This window comes from Scaptodrosophila lebanonensis, unplaced genomic scaffold, assembly GCF_003285725.1.
Source record: "Scaptodrosophila lebanonensis strain 11010-0011.00,11010-0021.00 unplaced genomic scaffold, SlebRS2 tig00001412-arrow-pilon, whole genome shotgun sequence".
In the NCBI taxonomy this organism is placed as follows: domain Eukaryota; kingdom Metazoa; phylum Arthropoda; class Insecta; order Diptera; family Drosophilidae; genus Scaptodrosophila; species Scaptodrosophila lebanonensis.
The window spans coordinates 2,693,623-2,711,712 of NW_022060739.1; the positions used below are offsets into that span (position 1 = coordinate 2,693,623).

Below are 18,090 nucleotides of genomic sequence, written 5' to 3' on the forward strand. Positions count from 1 at the left end.
ATTAAAGTGAGTATTAGTATTATTATTAATAATTATGGACATATAAATAAATAGTATTCGTTAAATTGGTTGATGTACTCATGGCTATGCAAATGATACGAATTGATTTCGAGGGCACACAGCAACGGTTAAGGTAAAAAGAGGAATTATTCGACTAACAGCGATGCAAAAGAACGTCCGACGAAATGTTTCCGCATTGACAATTCATAAAATGGAAAACAAATTAAAATAATGTCTGGAGTTCGAAATTAATTTTTTTCTATGGCATTTATGTAGAGATAGAGCATGTGTGAGAGAGAACTAAGATAGGGGAAACACGAAGATAAGTTTTTTATAATTCATGTATAAATCCCCAAACGAAATCGCCCCTCCATATACTTGTATGTTTGCATGTTTTCCACATTTTAAAGCATTTTTTTTTAGCTACACATAAAAAGGCAATTTAAAAAGTTAAGTAGAATACTATAGCATTCAATGTTGTATTCCAAGAGCGATAATCGCAGCTCTCAACTCCCCCACTTAGAAATGCACTCGTTATTTCGGCTTACACTCGACTCTGGCGGCTAGCTTTGCTCTCCTGCTGTTCGCCTGGCCATCTATTTGGAGGGAGCAACAGCATTAACAATGCTGTCCAGACAACTGACAATGTTCTAACAACTCGGAGCCTCACGGGCCAATACAAAAAAGAGTTACAGACAACGGCAACTGTGTTATAGTTTGGCATCGTTGATGACGCCTTGTTGACCGCTTTCGAGCTCACTAATGAATTTCGATATCAATTGAATGGCCGCACGTTGCTTCGCGACTGCACTCTATTGTATTAATTTATCAAAACGTAGCAGCGAGGCTTTTATAAATCGCTGCCTAATTTCCCAACATTTGTTAAATAATCAATAACTTTTGGGGCACCAGAGTGCTGGCCACTCGACGAGGCAGGCAAGCAACCGACACATTAGATTCAGGTAAAGAATATCGACGGTGCGGTGTGAAGCTGCGCGCCAACGTTGACGTTCATTAATGCCCAGAAAAGTCGTTTTTTTCGTCGTCGTCGTCGCCAGATACAGATATAGGCACTCACTCGCAGGCACAATTGTATGCGATAGAGTGTAAAATAAAGGTGTGTATCTTTTATAGAAAATTGTGCGTGCATTCAAAGCGATAGGAAAACGACAGTTCTTCGGGTAGGCTAGGCAGGTGTTAGAACTATAGCGGCATATTCTTTTACCTTGCAACAACAGCAACAACAACAGAGCTCTATGTGCATTGTTTGGAAAAGGTCAAAAGTGTGTGTTTGTGTGTGCCTGTGTGTGTGTGTGTGTGCGGGTACTGCAATGAATGCGTCAGGTAGTCGGTACCAGTTTGGCGGGCAAGTCTTAAACGTTGCAGGTAGAACATATTTCAAATGCCGATAATTGGCCAATTTATGCAGCAAGGAATACAATTTTGTATGGCAAGGGAAAGCGGTATCGTGAGACATAGGCTGGGAATGCCAGTGAAAATTGGCAACGATGCATTTCCAAAAATAAACCTGGCGTTAACAGACAAATGCAAAATATTGACATGGCTTAGAGTCAACAGCCAACAGCAAGTGCCTGCCGATTGTCAACTTTCCGAAACGGACAGTGAGAGGGAGAGAGAGAGAAAGGGGGTACATAAGTAGCTAGATAGGTAGATGGTTGATGGGCAGGGATGCACCTACATACATACTCGTAGTTGTACTCGTAGTTCACGGAGAGTTAATCTCTTGCTTAACTTGGCTTTGTTCTAAGGATCTGCTAATGACGTGAAAGCTCGGCCTCAACCTCAGATTTCCAGTTTAAATGAAGCAAAGTTTGGTAATATGGGCTGATGTGTATGCAAATAGTATAAGCGAGTATTTATGTCGATTTTTAATATTCTTTGTGCCCAACGAGTTCCTAGGAGTGTTGCGGCGTCTCAGCTACAGTCGGTACTAGCTAAGAACTTGGAAATGTTGAACGAAAATATGGAAACTTTTGGGGAGTGAAGCAGTGAACTCAGTTCCTTCGTTGATTTTGCCGCACATTGCTCATTAAAGCTTAATATATTAAAATTATGAGCTGAAAAGAATACATTCACATTCGAATGTATGTAGGATATTCTTCGTGTATATTGTATATTGAATGAAAAAATCAGAGAAGCTAATTGAACACTCTTAGCCGCAATTTATAGAAATTTGTCGCCATTCATGAATAAAACTCAAGCTTAGAGCTGGGACTTGCTACCAACAAAACTATTTAATAATACAGACTAAGCATGCATGAAATTTCAGCTTATTTACCAAATGGCCGCCACAATTTAAACACGAATTATCGCACATAAGTATTGGTTTCGACAATGGAGAGGGATCCTGAAGCGAGATTCAAGCAGTAAGGGAGAGGCAGAGAATAATCTACTCCCCGGGCCTGGAAATAAGAGTATCTCTTATTTTTTTCTGGATCACTATTTTGTATATCAGACGAAAGTCATAGCGATACAACTATTAAAGGTAGCAGATCGATATACAGTGAATACTCTCGTGGCCGGGGGGATAGGGGATACTTAAATACTTTATACACCGATCGAATGTTTTTAGAAACAGTGCCCGCCGAAGAGAGTGCTCGGATGATAGTGGTGTCCATTAAGGGAGTTTTCACTTTACTAATGATCGGACGGTCCAATAGCACTTAAGGCTCTTAATTCCAATATTCACAACTTCAGGAAGTCCAAAAATATTTGTAGCATGCACGTATAAAAACAAAATGCAGATATTTTGATAAATAATGTATAATATATAATAATGTACATATATATTAAAGGCTGTATTTTGATAAATAATGCATAATATATGTTACATATATATTAAAGGCTGTACTTTAAGTTCAATTTGGATTTAATTCCATAGAAACCGATGCGTCCACCGCTTGCAAGAGGCTGCCACAACTTGAAGGCTTAGCGGCCTGGGTGCCATCATTATTGTGACTTTCACTGGCGTTAATTAATTTATGATAAGCGCTAATTTGTCTGTATGCTGAGCGGGGACCATGCCACGCCACGCCTCGCAAACATCAAACATCAAAAACAAGAAGTAAGAAAAACGAAAAAATCAAAAAAGTCAAACACGAGAGCAGGCGAAAATATTCGCATGCTTTTCAACGCAGGCGTTAATGGCAGCAGCAGGCGGTCGATGCTGGTGTTGTTGTTGTTGTTGTTGTTGCTGTTGTTGTTGCTGTTGCAGTCGGTCGCGTTTTTTATCGCTCGCCGACAATCTGCAAAGGCGACGCCGCCGTCGACGTTGCCAACGCGGACCGGAGAGCAGCCAACAGCCAACCGCCAACAGCCAACTGCCAGCGCAAGCGATCAAAAGATATAACAACAGTCGGAGCAGCAGCAACAACAACAGTAAAAAGAACTGCAACAACAAGAGCAACTCAAGAGGCTGACACGACAGCCGCCTTGGCTGCCCGATCTCTTCTAATGTTGGTTAATATGTATGAGATGGAGCAGCAATCAGTGTCAGTCAGAAGGCACAAAGCACAAAGCATTTGGAGTTTATGTTGCACTCACAATCGCACACACACACACACACATGCGAATCAGTTGTGAGTGAGTGTGCGTGTGTGTGTGTGTGAGTTGAAGGAGTCATGTGAATTATTAGCAAAACGTTTGTTGTTTAAGCATCAAAATAAACAAATGACGTACATGCAAGGTAATTGAAATTAGCAAGCAGTGTGTGACAGCGTGATTGCGACCGGCTGCCCAAAACTAACAGGCAGTGCCACAAATCTTTGGGGCAGCCAACATAAGCGTACATATGTACATAATCCACCACAATCGAGTCGAGGCTTGGGCCACAACAAATGCGAATGCGGCACGCATGCGCCGAGTACGCCGAAGCAGCCATCGCCCACTCGCTGGCAGCCATGAAGGAAACTCAGTATTAAGACAATCATACGCTGAAATACACTGGAAAAAATGCAAACTATTAAAATGAAACAAAGCAAAGTAACATCAGATCACTGCATGTACATTATGAAAATACATTGTATATTGTTATTGCTCTCTAATGATGCAAACCCATATATTCCAAAGGGTATCTACACACTATGCTTTATTAACACAGTATGCTTTATTAATGAACGTACTATATGTTTTCAATATGAATTCTCTTAGTAACATTTGAATGTATTATTTCCAATGGAGGGATTACGTACATTTCGGCCATTTGGTAGTCCCAAAATTTATTTAAAAGTAAAATGCGATAGATAGAACATATCTATCCAATGTTACGCAACAATACCAGTTGTGTATGTGTTCTCTTTCCCCCTGTACCCAAAGGGGAAAAAGGGTATATTGAATATGAGCAAAGTGTATAATAGGGAAAAGGAAACATCTCCGACCCCATAAAGTATTTATATTATATTTATTATATTTGCTTTCCAAATCGGTTAATTATAAAAAGAGTTAGGTTCGCTTTTCTTCTTCTTCTTTTTGATTTCGCCTATAACGCAGAGCTGGAAAAATTTCTTTGGTTCAGGGTATTTCACTGTCCGGGTTGCTTGACTGTGGGATTCGCTCTTGTTAAATATAATATTGACCCGGGAAAACATGCCGACCAGATTGCGCTGTAATTTAATTTTCACACCCCAAAGGAAAAATTAAAGTCCTGTCTGAGATTATTCCATAGCTTAATGGGCTCTCAATATGCCGGAAGTTGACAAAAATATAACGCCTGCAATAGCTGGCTTAAAAAAGTTTCTCTGAACTATTTCCTCTAAGCTAAACCTCAATGCGTTCTTTAATTGAAGATCGTACTGCATTCAATGTAACTTAAGATAAACTACAGTTTGAACTAATGAATGAATTTATAATTTAAATAATAAAATACATTTAAATAATTTACTATAAATCAGAAGAAATTTTGAATAAGGACATCTCATAGGATAGTGTCAGTCTGATTCAGAATTGTTTTCATTTAATGTCTTTGAATCATTATTTTATCTTCATTGTCGCACACCTATTGTCTTTAATATACCCTACAATTTATTGTTCGCAGTGTATTCAGTCAGTTGCCGGTGTGGCCAAGCCCAATTGAGTGGGTTTTTGGCCAGGCCGCATATAAACTGCCAGCCAAAATGCTTGGAAGGCGCAGGCACTAGCCAATCTGTGCCTGACATGGCTTTAACTGCATGTTTCTTCGCTCACAAGTACATCCATTTGTGCATAAAATATGCTCGTATGTGTGCATGTCTGTACATGTATTGTATATTTATTTAGTTTGTGGATTTGTGTGTGCAGCAACAACAAATCGACACGCATTGTGGCGCGTAGTTTAGATAGCACCCTGCAATGGAAATGCGTGCGTTGTACGCGTCTCCTAGATATGATAATGAGCAGGAAATGAGCAAACGAACGAATTGACAGAGCGCGCGTTAAATTTATGAGCAGGAGTGTTACTTCAAGGGCTAAGCCTTTTTGGGCGAATGAGTAATGAGTGTACTTAAAATTTTATTCTCATAGCTGCACTTACAACATGTACGAGTGTTTCACCTCTGCATCAATTATAAACGAATCTATTATTTATATGCAATATTTCATCGGTTGTTGTCAAAACAAATCAAAGCCTTTAATGATTAGAGATTGAAAATCCAATTATGTAGAGAAGTAATCATAAAGAAATGGGAATTGTCTTCATAGGTCAAGCTACTCGCACTTTCAAAAAGATAAAAGAATGCTTAAACGAAACTAAATAGCTGCTGAGATCAGAACGAACCTGAATTGCTTAAAATGTAAAGCAGTGTGGCCAGTTTTTTCTCATTATAATGACTGTTAAATCAGGCAAATCAGAATACTGCAGAACACTCCCAAAAGTTCTTAAAATGTGTGAAGGGTCGATGAATGGACATGTCCCTGTTTACTTGAATATCCATATTTCAACCATCTACAAAAAGTGGGTTATTATAACTTTTAATATATATATATGATTGATGTCAGTTCTTTTAGATTATTAGTATTCTAATCAATTGTTTATTAAATTAGATATATCACCTAAAGGTAAGTTTTCTGGCGGTCTGGCGAATAAAACTTACACATCATTCATAGCCCATCCAACAGCTCAGAATTTTCCGGCAGTTCATTGAAAAATAACGCAATATTAAGTCCGATTTTTATACCCGAATCGTAAAAAGTATATGAACGGTTTGAGCAAAGTATGTTCTCCATTACATGTATTCTCAAACAGCATGACGAGGCAAACATGTTCGTCCATCTGTCTGTATGAACGCCGGGATTTTGAATATGGCTGGGGCTACATTGACCAAATATCGACTGTAGTACCACCTAATCCCTGGACAACACAAGTTTTATTTATTTTTTAAATTTGTTTTCCCTTCCTCCGGTATAAAATTTCATCAGTACAGTACAGAAAGCTGAATCTAAACTAAAAACTTTGCATACATAAATTATATGCAATTCTCTACAACTTTTTTGAACTTTATCAAAATCGGTCGATCATGAAAAAAGTAATTAGTGGGACAACTGCAATAGCGGATTCGCTCGAAGAGTGTTTCATTGTAGAGTATTTCGCTGTCGGGCTTGATCTAACCTATTTAATTTCTGTTTGTTTAACTTTTTCTCTTCACGCCTCGTTAATGCATTAGTTTTTTATGAAAGGCCAGGCAGTAATTAGAAATTGTAATTTCTTTAACTGATTCGATTGATATTTATTTCACCTGCAACCTTTAACTCATTTGCGATTTGTTTTTGCATTTATCTTTTAATATTAAGAAATGACTCATTTGTATCGCTTTTAATTTAAGGTTTGTACTTCTGCAGCTCAAAACCCGTTCGACACTACCAAATGCGCAATATCAGAGTCGGACAAATAACAAACAAAGCCCCAACAACATGCATATGTATAATCGTACACCCATACATCGGTGCTTAGAAATAAAAAAATGTTTCGTAATCTAAATGTCACACAATTGAAATATGTAATTAATTATAGGCTGCATGCCTTCTGTTTATTTGTGCTACCAACTCGAACATACAGACATACGTACATACGTACATAATGTGAGTGTTGTTGCCGATAGAAATCTACAAAACTATTTGCCACACAGAGTCAAGCACAGTACCCAGCCATAGTTATATACTCGTATGTTATAGGCCTCGGCCCGCCCGTGGATTTGCCAGCAGCTTTTTGGGGGTCCATAAAAGTTTTGTTTTGTTGTTGTTGCTCATATTTCGTTTTAATGAATCTACGACAATATCTTGATTTCGAAACATTTTCAAACTCATATTCAAATGAAACAAACAAACACACACCAACATATACGAGTATATATACATATAAATATATATATATATATGTGTCTACCCACCCACTCATACGCACGCTTGAATGCTTGAATGCATGAATGAATAAATGCTCAAATGTATAATTTGTGTTGAGTTCCTCCCGTTGTTTTATAGCCCGATGCCATGGGGGGTTGGGGCTGGACTGGCATCATCATCGGTGTTCGCTGACTACCGAAATATATTAATTAAAATCCATAAATGCAACAATGTTAATAAATACTCGTCTCTATGTATTTGCAACTGTATGTGTAAACACGCATGTCGTTATCAGATTTGAATATCGCATAAAGCACATGCAATTGTTTAAATTGTGCAAATCATTTATTACCCTACAACTAAAAGTCTTGGCCTGTAAGTTGATACTAAAATGTTCGAAAAGGCTGTCAATCATATATTGTCAATCAGCCGTTTATCTGAGCCTTTAACTGACTGTTTGCTTGATTTGTAAAGACCCAATTATTTAGAATTATAGGAGGTATAAAATTATGTACCTTACACCTGAAAGTTTTGGCCTGTAAATTGATACTAAATTGTTTAAAGGAGTTATCAATCATACATATTATGTCAATCAGTAGTTTATCGGTCCTTTTTTTTGACTGTTTGTTGTATTTGTGAACACGTAATTATTTTGAAATACAGGAGGTATAAATTTATGTACCCTACACCTGGCCTGTAAATTGATACTAAATTGTTCCAAAATGTTGTCAATCATATATTGTCAATCAGCCGTTTATCTGGGCCTTTGACTGACTGTTTGTTTTATTTGTGAACACATAATTATTTTGAAGTACAGGAGGTAGGAATTTATGTAGTCTACACCTTAAAATTTAAAGGAGTTATCAATCATATTATTTCAATCGGCAGTTTATCGGTCTTTGTTTGTCAACACGTAATTATTTTGAAGTACAGGAGGTACGAATTTATGTACCCTACACCTGAAAATTTGTGCCTGTAAGTTGATACCAAATTGTTTAAAGGAGTTCTCAATCATATATTGCCAATCGGCCGTTTATTGGTCCTTTCGAAAAACTGTTTGTTTTATTTGTGAATACCCAACTATTTTGAAGTAGGAAATTTATGTACCCTACACCTAAAAGTTTTGATAAGTTGACACTAAATTTGTTGAAGAAGTTATTAATCATATTTTGTCATTTGTCATTTGTCTAACCTTTGACTGACTGTTTCTTTTATGTGTGAATATCTAACTATTTTGAAGTACGAGAGCTAGGAATGCCATATTTGGGCTTTAAGCTTGTAATATCTATTTAAAGCTATCTTAATCTAAAGAAAGCTTTTATCAATAGAGTATCAGTTTATTTCTTCAAAATCATACACCAAGATAGAAGGTAGCTTTCTTCGTCACATATTGAAGAACAATTTTACAAATCGTTTGTCACAGAAATAATAGCTTTCAGGAGTCTCGGAAGTTACTTTTTCAGGGTATCTAATAGTCAGTAGACCTGTTGTCTGTTTGTCTTTTGGCTATAAAATTTTCATGCTGTTCGTTTTATACTCATTTTTGGCTTACAATGTAAATATTAATTTTTAATTATGTAATACTATAGTATATGCTATATATTTGCAGTGATGATTTATTGCTGTTTTATTATTATGTTTTCCAATTATTTATCGTACTACTATATTTTCAAAGTTTGTGATACTTTTGCTTTTAATTAATGAGGCTTTTTTTTATTGGCGCCTGTCTAATTTTATTGACTTTTAATTTCATTTGTTTTATTTGCCACTGCTAATGACGTGTTTAATATGTGTTTGTTTATTTTGATGGCAATTGATTTAAATTTAAAGCTGGAATCTCAAATGCAGACTATTTCAATTTTATGGACATTTTTGAAGAGATGTGAGTGTCGATAAGGTGAGGCATTAGTGAATTAAATATGCGTGGGCTGCTTTGCATTTTTCACACCGAAGATATACTGATATATAGTAAATGTTGATCTGCTTTGTAAATTGGATATATAAATTGGATTGTGCGGCATGAATATTTAACAATAACTATTAACCTTTAAAAAGTAGATCTGAAGATGTGAAGAAACCAAATAATATGCTGAAAGGAATAAGAAAGAAGCAGATGATTATCGAGCTATTCAAAATGTTGCAAGCAAAGCTCAAGTAAGTGTCCTTCAGTATTTCAATAATTGATGTCCAAGTTAAAAGAGTGCCAAGTCGGGCTTTTGCATAAAAAGAGTGACATGTTTCAGAGCAAAAAAAAAAGTAACAACATTGTCTATAGTTTAAGAATCTTTGCTCGCAATCGGGTAATATTTGCGCAGAGTCTATGTATCTATAACAATTGTGGATAGTCTTTCACTCCTTTTAATAATTTCAAAAACTGTGCAATTCTAAGCAACTTATTGGAAAACTATAACCGCAATCGTTAGCTTCATAAAGTTATTTGCTTTACGTATCCCGCAGGATTTTGTTAGGGATCATAAAAAGCATATAAAAACCACACAGAGGTCCCCCTATGGAATTACATTTATTCCTATATTTTCAGTTATTTATTAGCTAGTTTTATACTTCTAGATATTAAACAGCAATTGACGCCTTGTCTCTACACAATTTATTTAAATGATTTCGTTTATTAGGCATGTTCTGTAGTATTCATTACCAAGTCTGGACTGTGTTTGTCTCTGCCTCTTACGGCGCTCAACTTCATAATCACTTAATACCCATTTTAATGACCAGTATATGGATATATACAGGCTCACTAAGTCCGCATGGAACACAGCAGTCAATTCCACAACCATCTATCATTAAATAATTTGTTAAATTTCAAACTAAAAGCGCCACGAATTGCTAAAGGGACTGAGAAGCGTACAAAGCCGCGGGCCAGACAAGTTTAGGTTGCGATCGTTCCTTCTACTGCTGCTGCTGTTCTTGTTGTTGCTGTTGTTGTTGTTGTTGGTAGTGGTTGTTGTAGTGGTGGTGGTGCGCTCAACATGAGTTGAAGCGTTTTTTAATTAGTTGTGCAGCCAATAAAACAACAACAGTAACAAAACCCAGAAAAAAACGATGCCCTGCAAACGAAGCGAGACAGCAGAAGAAACAACAACAAGCCGAGCCGAAGCGCAAAATTCGCACGCAGCGAGCGACGTTTAAATGTTGATGGGTCGTACGTGATCGGTTCATAAAACTAAAAGCAGCCATAAACTGATAATTTGAGAATTTATAAATTTAAAACGCAGACGTGGCGCGAGACTTAGAATCTTTCCGAAGAGGAGAGAGATGGGGGCTGAGGGATGTGGGATGTGGGGGATAAGGGCCCATAGAGTAACAAAAGTCTGCACAAATGAGCCAAACGATTGATCGCAGACAGACAAATAACGAACCATAGAAGAACAAAATAGTGAACACGAGACAGTTAGGAACAGAGGGACAGTGGGAGAGAGCGAGAGAGCGAGAGAGGGAGAGAAGCAGAGGCAAGGATGCAGAAGCCGCAGGCAGACAGGAAGCGTCAATTTGGCGTTGTCGATCCCATTGCCGATTGCTTTTTCGGTTAATAATGACGAAGATGATGATGACGGGCCTGTGGTCTCCACGAAATAAATGACAGTAGGCGCTCGCTGCAATCCACTCGGAAAAGGTTGCCATTGGTGCCACAACTCTCTAATTCAAATTCTAATTTGCTCAATAAATTTTACAGGGAATATAACATTGAAAATTAAATGAAAATATAGTTCAAAGATACATACTACTACATCCTTACTAAATTTGAATGCTGAACACTTAAAGTTTACTTATAACAGGTGGATTTTATTCAAGCTTGTATATTCCTTTGAATTACAAATTATTTGAATGAAATGCACTTTTAAAATATTGATTTTATTTAAGCTTCCATATTCCTTCGAATTACAAATCATTTGAATGAAATGGACTTTTAAAATATTTATTTTGAATTCCAAACTCATTTGAAAGAAATAGACTTTTAAAATATTGATTTTATTAATGCTTCCGATTCCCTTAAATAACAAATCTCATTTGAATGAAATAGACTTTTAAAATATTGATTTTGAATTACAAACCTCTTTTAAAATATTGATTTTATTTAAGCTTCCATATTCCTTCGAATTACAAATCATTTGAATGAAATGGACTTTCAAAATATTTATTTTGAATTACAAACTCATTTGAAAGAAATAGATTTTTAAAATATTGATTTAATTAATGCTTCCATATTCCCTTGAGTAAAAATTCTCATTTAAATGAAGTAGACTTTTAAAATATTGTTTTTATTTAAGCTTCTATATTCCTTCGAGTTACAAATCATTTCAATCAAATATAATTATAAAATATTGAAATTGAATTACAAACTCATTGAATGAAATGGACTTCTAAAACATTAATTTTATTAAAGTTTCCAAATTCCATTGAGTAACAAATCTCATTTGAATGAAATGGACTTCTAAAACATTAATTTTATTTAAGCTTCCATATTCCCTTGCATAACAAATCTCAATTAAATGAACTATCGAGTATTTACTGTGCTTGAAACTAGACTGTTTCTGTTGTTCTGTCTACATTGCGGTTTTAGAATTTCGGCAGCTTATCCGAGAAGAAATCAAGGACTTGCCAAGCAGCTGCTCATAAAAGGTCGCAACTACTGTGATTTCAAAATAGAATCAGCTTCGAACAAGCCCTCAACTCCACTCATGCTAATCAAATGTGAAACGATGGGCATAACCTAAACCTGGCTGGCCAGTTTCTTGTTTCTCGTTTTTATTGTTATTATTTTTAACTTAATTTTTTATGATCGTGGGCCATTACTTTTCTGCGCCACTGTAGCCGCTAATGTTAATGCGATTTTAAGACATTTTTACGCGCGTTTAAGCATTTTATTGTTCAACCTACGCGACTCTGGCTTAAACTGCTTCTGCCGCATCATTAAGTTTTCGCTTATTCTCGAATATCCATATGCGTATATATATATAAACTATATATATGTTTGTGTGTGTGTGTGTGTATGTGTTAAGTGTGTGCATATGCATCTGTATCTGTCCGCAGTGATTTTTATCGTTTTAGTCACGATTTTTTATGTCTGCTGCCCGTTGCTTTTTATTGTCCGGACTCGGTTCTGCTGCACTAATTAAAATATTAAACAGAAATGTCGAATTAATTTTTATGCGCATATTGCAATTTTCAATAATTAAGCATTAACCTGATATTAATGGCGTTTCAGGTTGAACGAATAAATCAAGCGCTTAACGGTGCATCGGGAGTTCATTGAAGCTACCAAATTATGTTATGCGAATAAACTTGATATTCAAAATAATTTGTTGTTAATGAGAAATTCTTGATACATTTATGAGCTATTTTGCGCTCAACTGTGATTCACAATTTATTTATTCCAAGATTGATGGGAATTTTGATGGAATTTGACTTCAGAGATCATATTATATAGTCAAATTTAACAGTCCGATAAATAATATCAGAAAGACCAAAAAAAAAACAAATTTTTAAAGCTTCACTGAGTCTGACAGCAATACTTTATAGGCCGCGAATATATGTTCTCTTAAGTTTTCTTACCTATCTTATCTTTCGTTTAAAAGCATTGCTTTATTGTTTTGCATTTGGTCGTACACGAGTGATTCAAAACTATTAGATCCTATTTGCTTCCCGAAACTAACAAGTTTTTGTACAAAATTATTATATCTAAATCATAGAAACGCTTGGTATTTGATAAGGAAACCGCATAAATATGATTTGAATTTGTCTCGTCTAAACACGAAACTCTATTGTTTTTCGAATGCATTTATGAATACCCAAAATTCAATTCACAATTCAATGAATGTGAAAATTAGAACAGTTCTCAGGTATAGACGGCCATATTGCGAAATCAAATGCTATATATTTTGCTATATATAGTATTTTCAATATTTCATTCACATCATCCAGTTTTTTAAAGGGAAAACAAACAAATTCTTTAGTAGCGCTTAACAAAGTTTGGTTGTTGGGATATGTTTAGATTGTCACGCTTTTTATAATGCCACACACACACACACACAGACACACAGTGCTGAGAATTCAGAGATAGCCTGAAAATCTGTGCAATCGTTCCACTATCTGTTGGGGTCAAGAACGCGCCGACCCAAAACTATAAAAATTGAAAATTATCAACGCACTGAAACACTCACAGCCGACAATTCAAAACACGGTCGTGAATGAAAAATACGCTGAATGAAAGCAAGAGGGATGTTGCTGAGGCGGACAACCAAGACAACCAGACAACCAGACAACCAAGACAACGAAGACAACAATCGTCTACGACGATGATGATCGAAATGATGGTGCATAGGGCTGCATAGCAAATTCGAAAAGGCAGACAAAAAAGTAGATACGATTCTTTTTTATCTGTGACAACGAGACAGCAAGGGCCAAGTAGTGTAGGTTGAAACACGCTTCATTATATCTTTCAACTACTTTTCAATCGCAGGGCACAAGGGTTGCTGGAAACACACATTCGTTTCGTTTGCAGAGGCGTCAATAAAACCGCACACTGATAAAAAAGTGGCATAGTACAGATGAATATTTTCATATTAAATTAAATTTCTACTATTTTATATTCCAATCAAATATAAACATCGTAAATTTTACTAAAAACATATTTAATTAGTGATTTTAATATAAATAATATTCAAAACAAAGTGTAAAATTTTGTTATTAAAGTGTGTCATATTCAGTTTAATGTTAAACCATATGAAATATTAAAAAGCACACACTTTACTGCACGGAATGCACGCATTCTTCTTCTTCTTTTGCGTTCTTTTCGCAAATAATGCATACACGCAGCGATATGTATCGATATTCTTTATGACGAGCGTCGGTCAATTGTGAGTTGATTTTTGTCAAAGACGGACGTGTGCCAAAGTAATTAATTGAATTATAGTGAAAAAAAAAACATAATAAAATAGTGATTGTGTTGGAATAAATTGATCTGCGTAAGTATGAACATTTACATATGTATAATATATTTGTACGCGTACACACATACATACAAAATTGCCATTTATAGTTTCTTGCATCGTGTCCGCAAGAAACATAATTTTGTATACAACATATTACGTGGTAGCCTACATACAAACATATGTATGTGCATATAGCGTAAATGTCGTCGTAATTGTGACTAAATAAAGAAGTTAAAATATGTAAAGCTTCAAATGTGTGATATAGTTGTTATTTGGGTACATATATATGTATGTATATACATACATACATGCATATATTGTGTACGTAGATGCATATGAAAAAAAGAACAATCTGGGAAAAAATATACAGTTTCATACGCATGCCACTGCATAGCAACCTATTTTTCGCGGTAATCTGTACTTTCCGCGTAATCGCTATTTCTCTTTTGTCTCAGTGCAAGAAGCGACGCGTCATTCAATAGTGTACAGATTTTTGTGAAAAATGAACGCGCTTGACCATATGCATATAGTTATGTATTTACATACATATATTGGCAATTAATAACTGCTGTACATGCTTAATTGACTCACATTATAAGTCTTCAAATAATTCATTTTTTTATAAATTCCTAAAAATATATGTACTTATAATTGAACATACGTACATTAATACGAGTATGTATGCGTTTGTAGGCAATGCAAAATGTGATCATTTATTTAGCATGTAACCATGCACAAACGTGGTTGTGCTATTTACTGCTTAACCTTTGAATATGTGTATACATATGTATGTACGCATAATAAATGCTGAATAATAACTTGGTGTAATTAGTATTTATTAATTGTTTGATTTTAGGTTATGGACATTAAAAAGCAAAATTCAGATTTATCCGAAGAAGATGACGCTCAATTAATGAACTTATTAAAGAAATTTGAATTAGAAGAATTATTTGAAGTCCTAAAATGTGAGTTCACTTTAATTTGCTTTTATAAAAATTTTTTTGTTCCTTATTTTTATTTATTTTTGTAAAGCCCATGGTGTGTCATTCCGGTCATTGAAATATATATCCAAAGATGATATAACGAGTATTATTTCAAACGTTGGATTGAGAGCCGAGTTTAGGGTCAAACTTTTTCATTGGCGTAAGAAAGAGGCATGTAATACGTTTATATATATATATATATATATATATATATATATATATATATATATATATATATATATATATATATAATAATAATAATAATAATAATAATATATTAATAAGCAGTATAATATTGATGATGAAACCTTCTCGGCGCGCTCCAAGGTAACCGCTTGGCTGGAAGAATCGCCATCTACACCAACTACCAACAAAACCGACCACGCCCTTTTACCGTTGGTAAGTGATAATGTTTATGTTTTTGTTGTGCTTCATTGTTTTTTGGGATAACCAGTATATCCAATATATACATATAGTAACCAACACTATTGGTTATTATATAATTTTAAATATAATTTTTTAAATTGTTATTATTATTTGTAGGATGTTTTTTATATTTTGGAAAATAACACAAGAGGACAAGCCATATTAAGCTACTTTGAAAAACATTTGGAGTTAACAAATTTTCATAGAGATAGTATTATTTCATTAATTGTCGAGGAAGCTAACTGTAAAGAAGTTAAAATTAGAACATCTGATTATCCTTTAATAGTTAATCAAATTGTTTCGATATTTCCTTCTGAGTCTGAATCGAAGGTAAGAATATTTTGCACAGTCAAAGAAGAATATTTAAGTATCTTTATCCTAATCCTTTTACAGGAAATTTATTTTATTCCAAGAACTGGTAGAAAAAACCCAGGTGGAAAATTGTATGCAAAATATACCAATAGTCGAGCAAAGCGCGCGAAGTTTAGCAGAATAGAAGAGGAATCACTTAATAGCAGTGAAGCAGACACATTTCAGGATCCTGTTGATGAAACACTTCATAATGCATTGAAGACTGCCTTGAAGAGAGAAGTTTCGGATTGGAATGCAGTACTTGATAAGTGGTCAAAAACTTATGAATTGCGTCGTAAAGAATCCCAAACCTTGAATGCATGCGAATTTTTGCAAGAATGGCCGAAGTATACCGATTCTCGTGCAGTGGATTTGGTAAGATTCCAGGCCTTCCAAATGTTTAATTCTTCAGTTATATTTTTAGTTTTATTTGAGCTTTTTAACTTCAGATTTACCCATATTACATTTTTTGAAATCATCCAACATTTACAAGATTATTTTATACGTAAATCATTGAAGTTTTTTTTTTTTAAATTATGTTTTGCAGATCAAGCTTGATTTTACAATTGCGTATCCAGGAAAAGAATCTATGTTAGTATCTAAATGGGATAATTTTAAAAAGAAAATAGTTATATACTATAAGGAAAATATTCACAATGCTACATGTAAACATTTATTGGAACAAGTTCAGTCGGCGGAATCTATTGGTAATTTTATATATTATTGCTGTGCTTGAATTATTGATTACAATTAAAAATATATTTCACTGATATTTTAGATTCTTCGGACTACATAATAACAGCTCTTCTACCGTCGGTCTTACCTTCTAACAGTTGGCATTCATCTAAATCAAAGACTTCAAGAACACGGGTAACTTTATTGGACTCACAGGAAAGTCTCGTGCTTCGTTTGGATACAATTGGGGACTACGAGCGTAAAGTAAACAATCTTATTTGCAAAAATTACGGTAATTCAAATACACTTCAACCTTTTATCATTGTGGAAGGCGTGAACTCCAACGATATAAAGTCGTTCTTTGTATACTTTGATAAAACAATATACAAATTAGATTCATTTATTGATTGTTTGGATGTTTGCTTCAAACTTTTTAACACCCTAAATCTGCATTATCCAATAGCTTCGAAGTTTCCATGGCTATTCATACAAAAATACTTTTATGAAATTGACACGCCTTATGATGTAAAGTCTGCAAACTTAACTGCTTTATTAAGTTTTATGAGAAAGTGAAAATAAAACATTGCTGTAAAAATGTTTCCATGCTTTCGATGTAACAAAAAATTTAACACTGCGGATTTATTAATCCATCATTTACAAAATGATCATGTTTTAAAAAAGCCTGGGTTCTGTGACCCGTTACAATGCAAAATTAACAATTGCAATCAATTATTTTTGAAATATTGTATATTTAAAAAACATTTATGTAAGACACATGAAAATGCGATTGGTGACTCCTTTTATGAAGATTTTGTTTCTCAAAATATGGTTAACCCGGATTTCCATTCACATGAAATACAAATTGAAAAAGCCTGTTTAGTAAAATATAATAGTTTTGATTTAGACGACAGTTTTAATATCCAGGAATATATATCAGATCTAAAAAAAAAATGTCTTCAATTAACACTTGGGCTGCATTCTAAATGTTTCATGCCTAGAAATGAAGTAACTGCTATTCAATACCTGATAACTAAATTGATTTCGCCTATCTCCAAAGCTCTCAATTATTACAGCGCATGCAATTCTGAAACTAAAGAAGCACTTGAATGCATTACTTCCTTTTTAACCAGCCCGTTTGAGGAAATAAAATCGGAATACCGGCTTTTTAAATTTTTAAAAGAAATGCATTTATTTGAAGATCCCAAGTCATTTACTGTATCAAATAAAATCGGCCCTAAATTTAAAAAAGGAAATGCATCTCTTTTCCCGAATAAAATAGATATCCATATTATGCCTATAAAATTTCAAATTAAATCATTTTTTGAACTTCCTAATGTTTTGAATCTAACACTTCAAAATCAAAAATTACTTCAAAA

The 18,090-nt window shown here is 34.6% G+C and overlaps 1 long non-coding RNA gene across 1 annotated transcript; it reads left to right on the forward strand.

Moving 5' to 3' along the window:
* Positions 1-16,170: 16,170 nt before the first annotated feature.
* LOC115631828 lies at positions 16,171-17,431 on the forward strand. The gene is made up of 3 exons (XR_003996239.1): positions 16,171-16,414; positions 16,587-16,746; positions 16,818-17,431. It is a non-coding gene; the product is annotated as an uncharacterized LOC115631828 (long non-coding RNA).
* Positions 17,432-18,090: the final 659 nt, after the last annotated feature.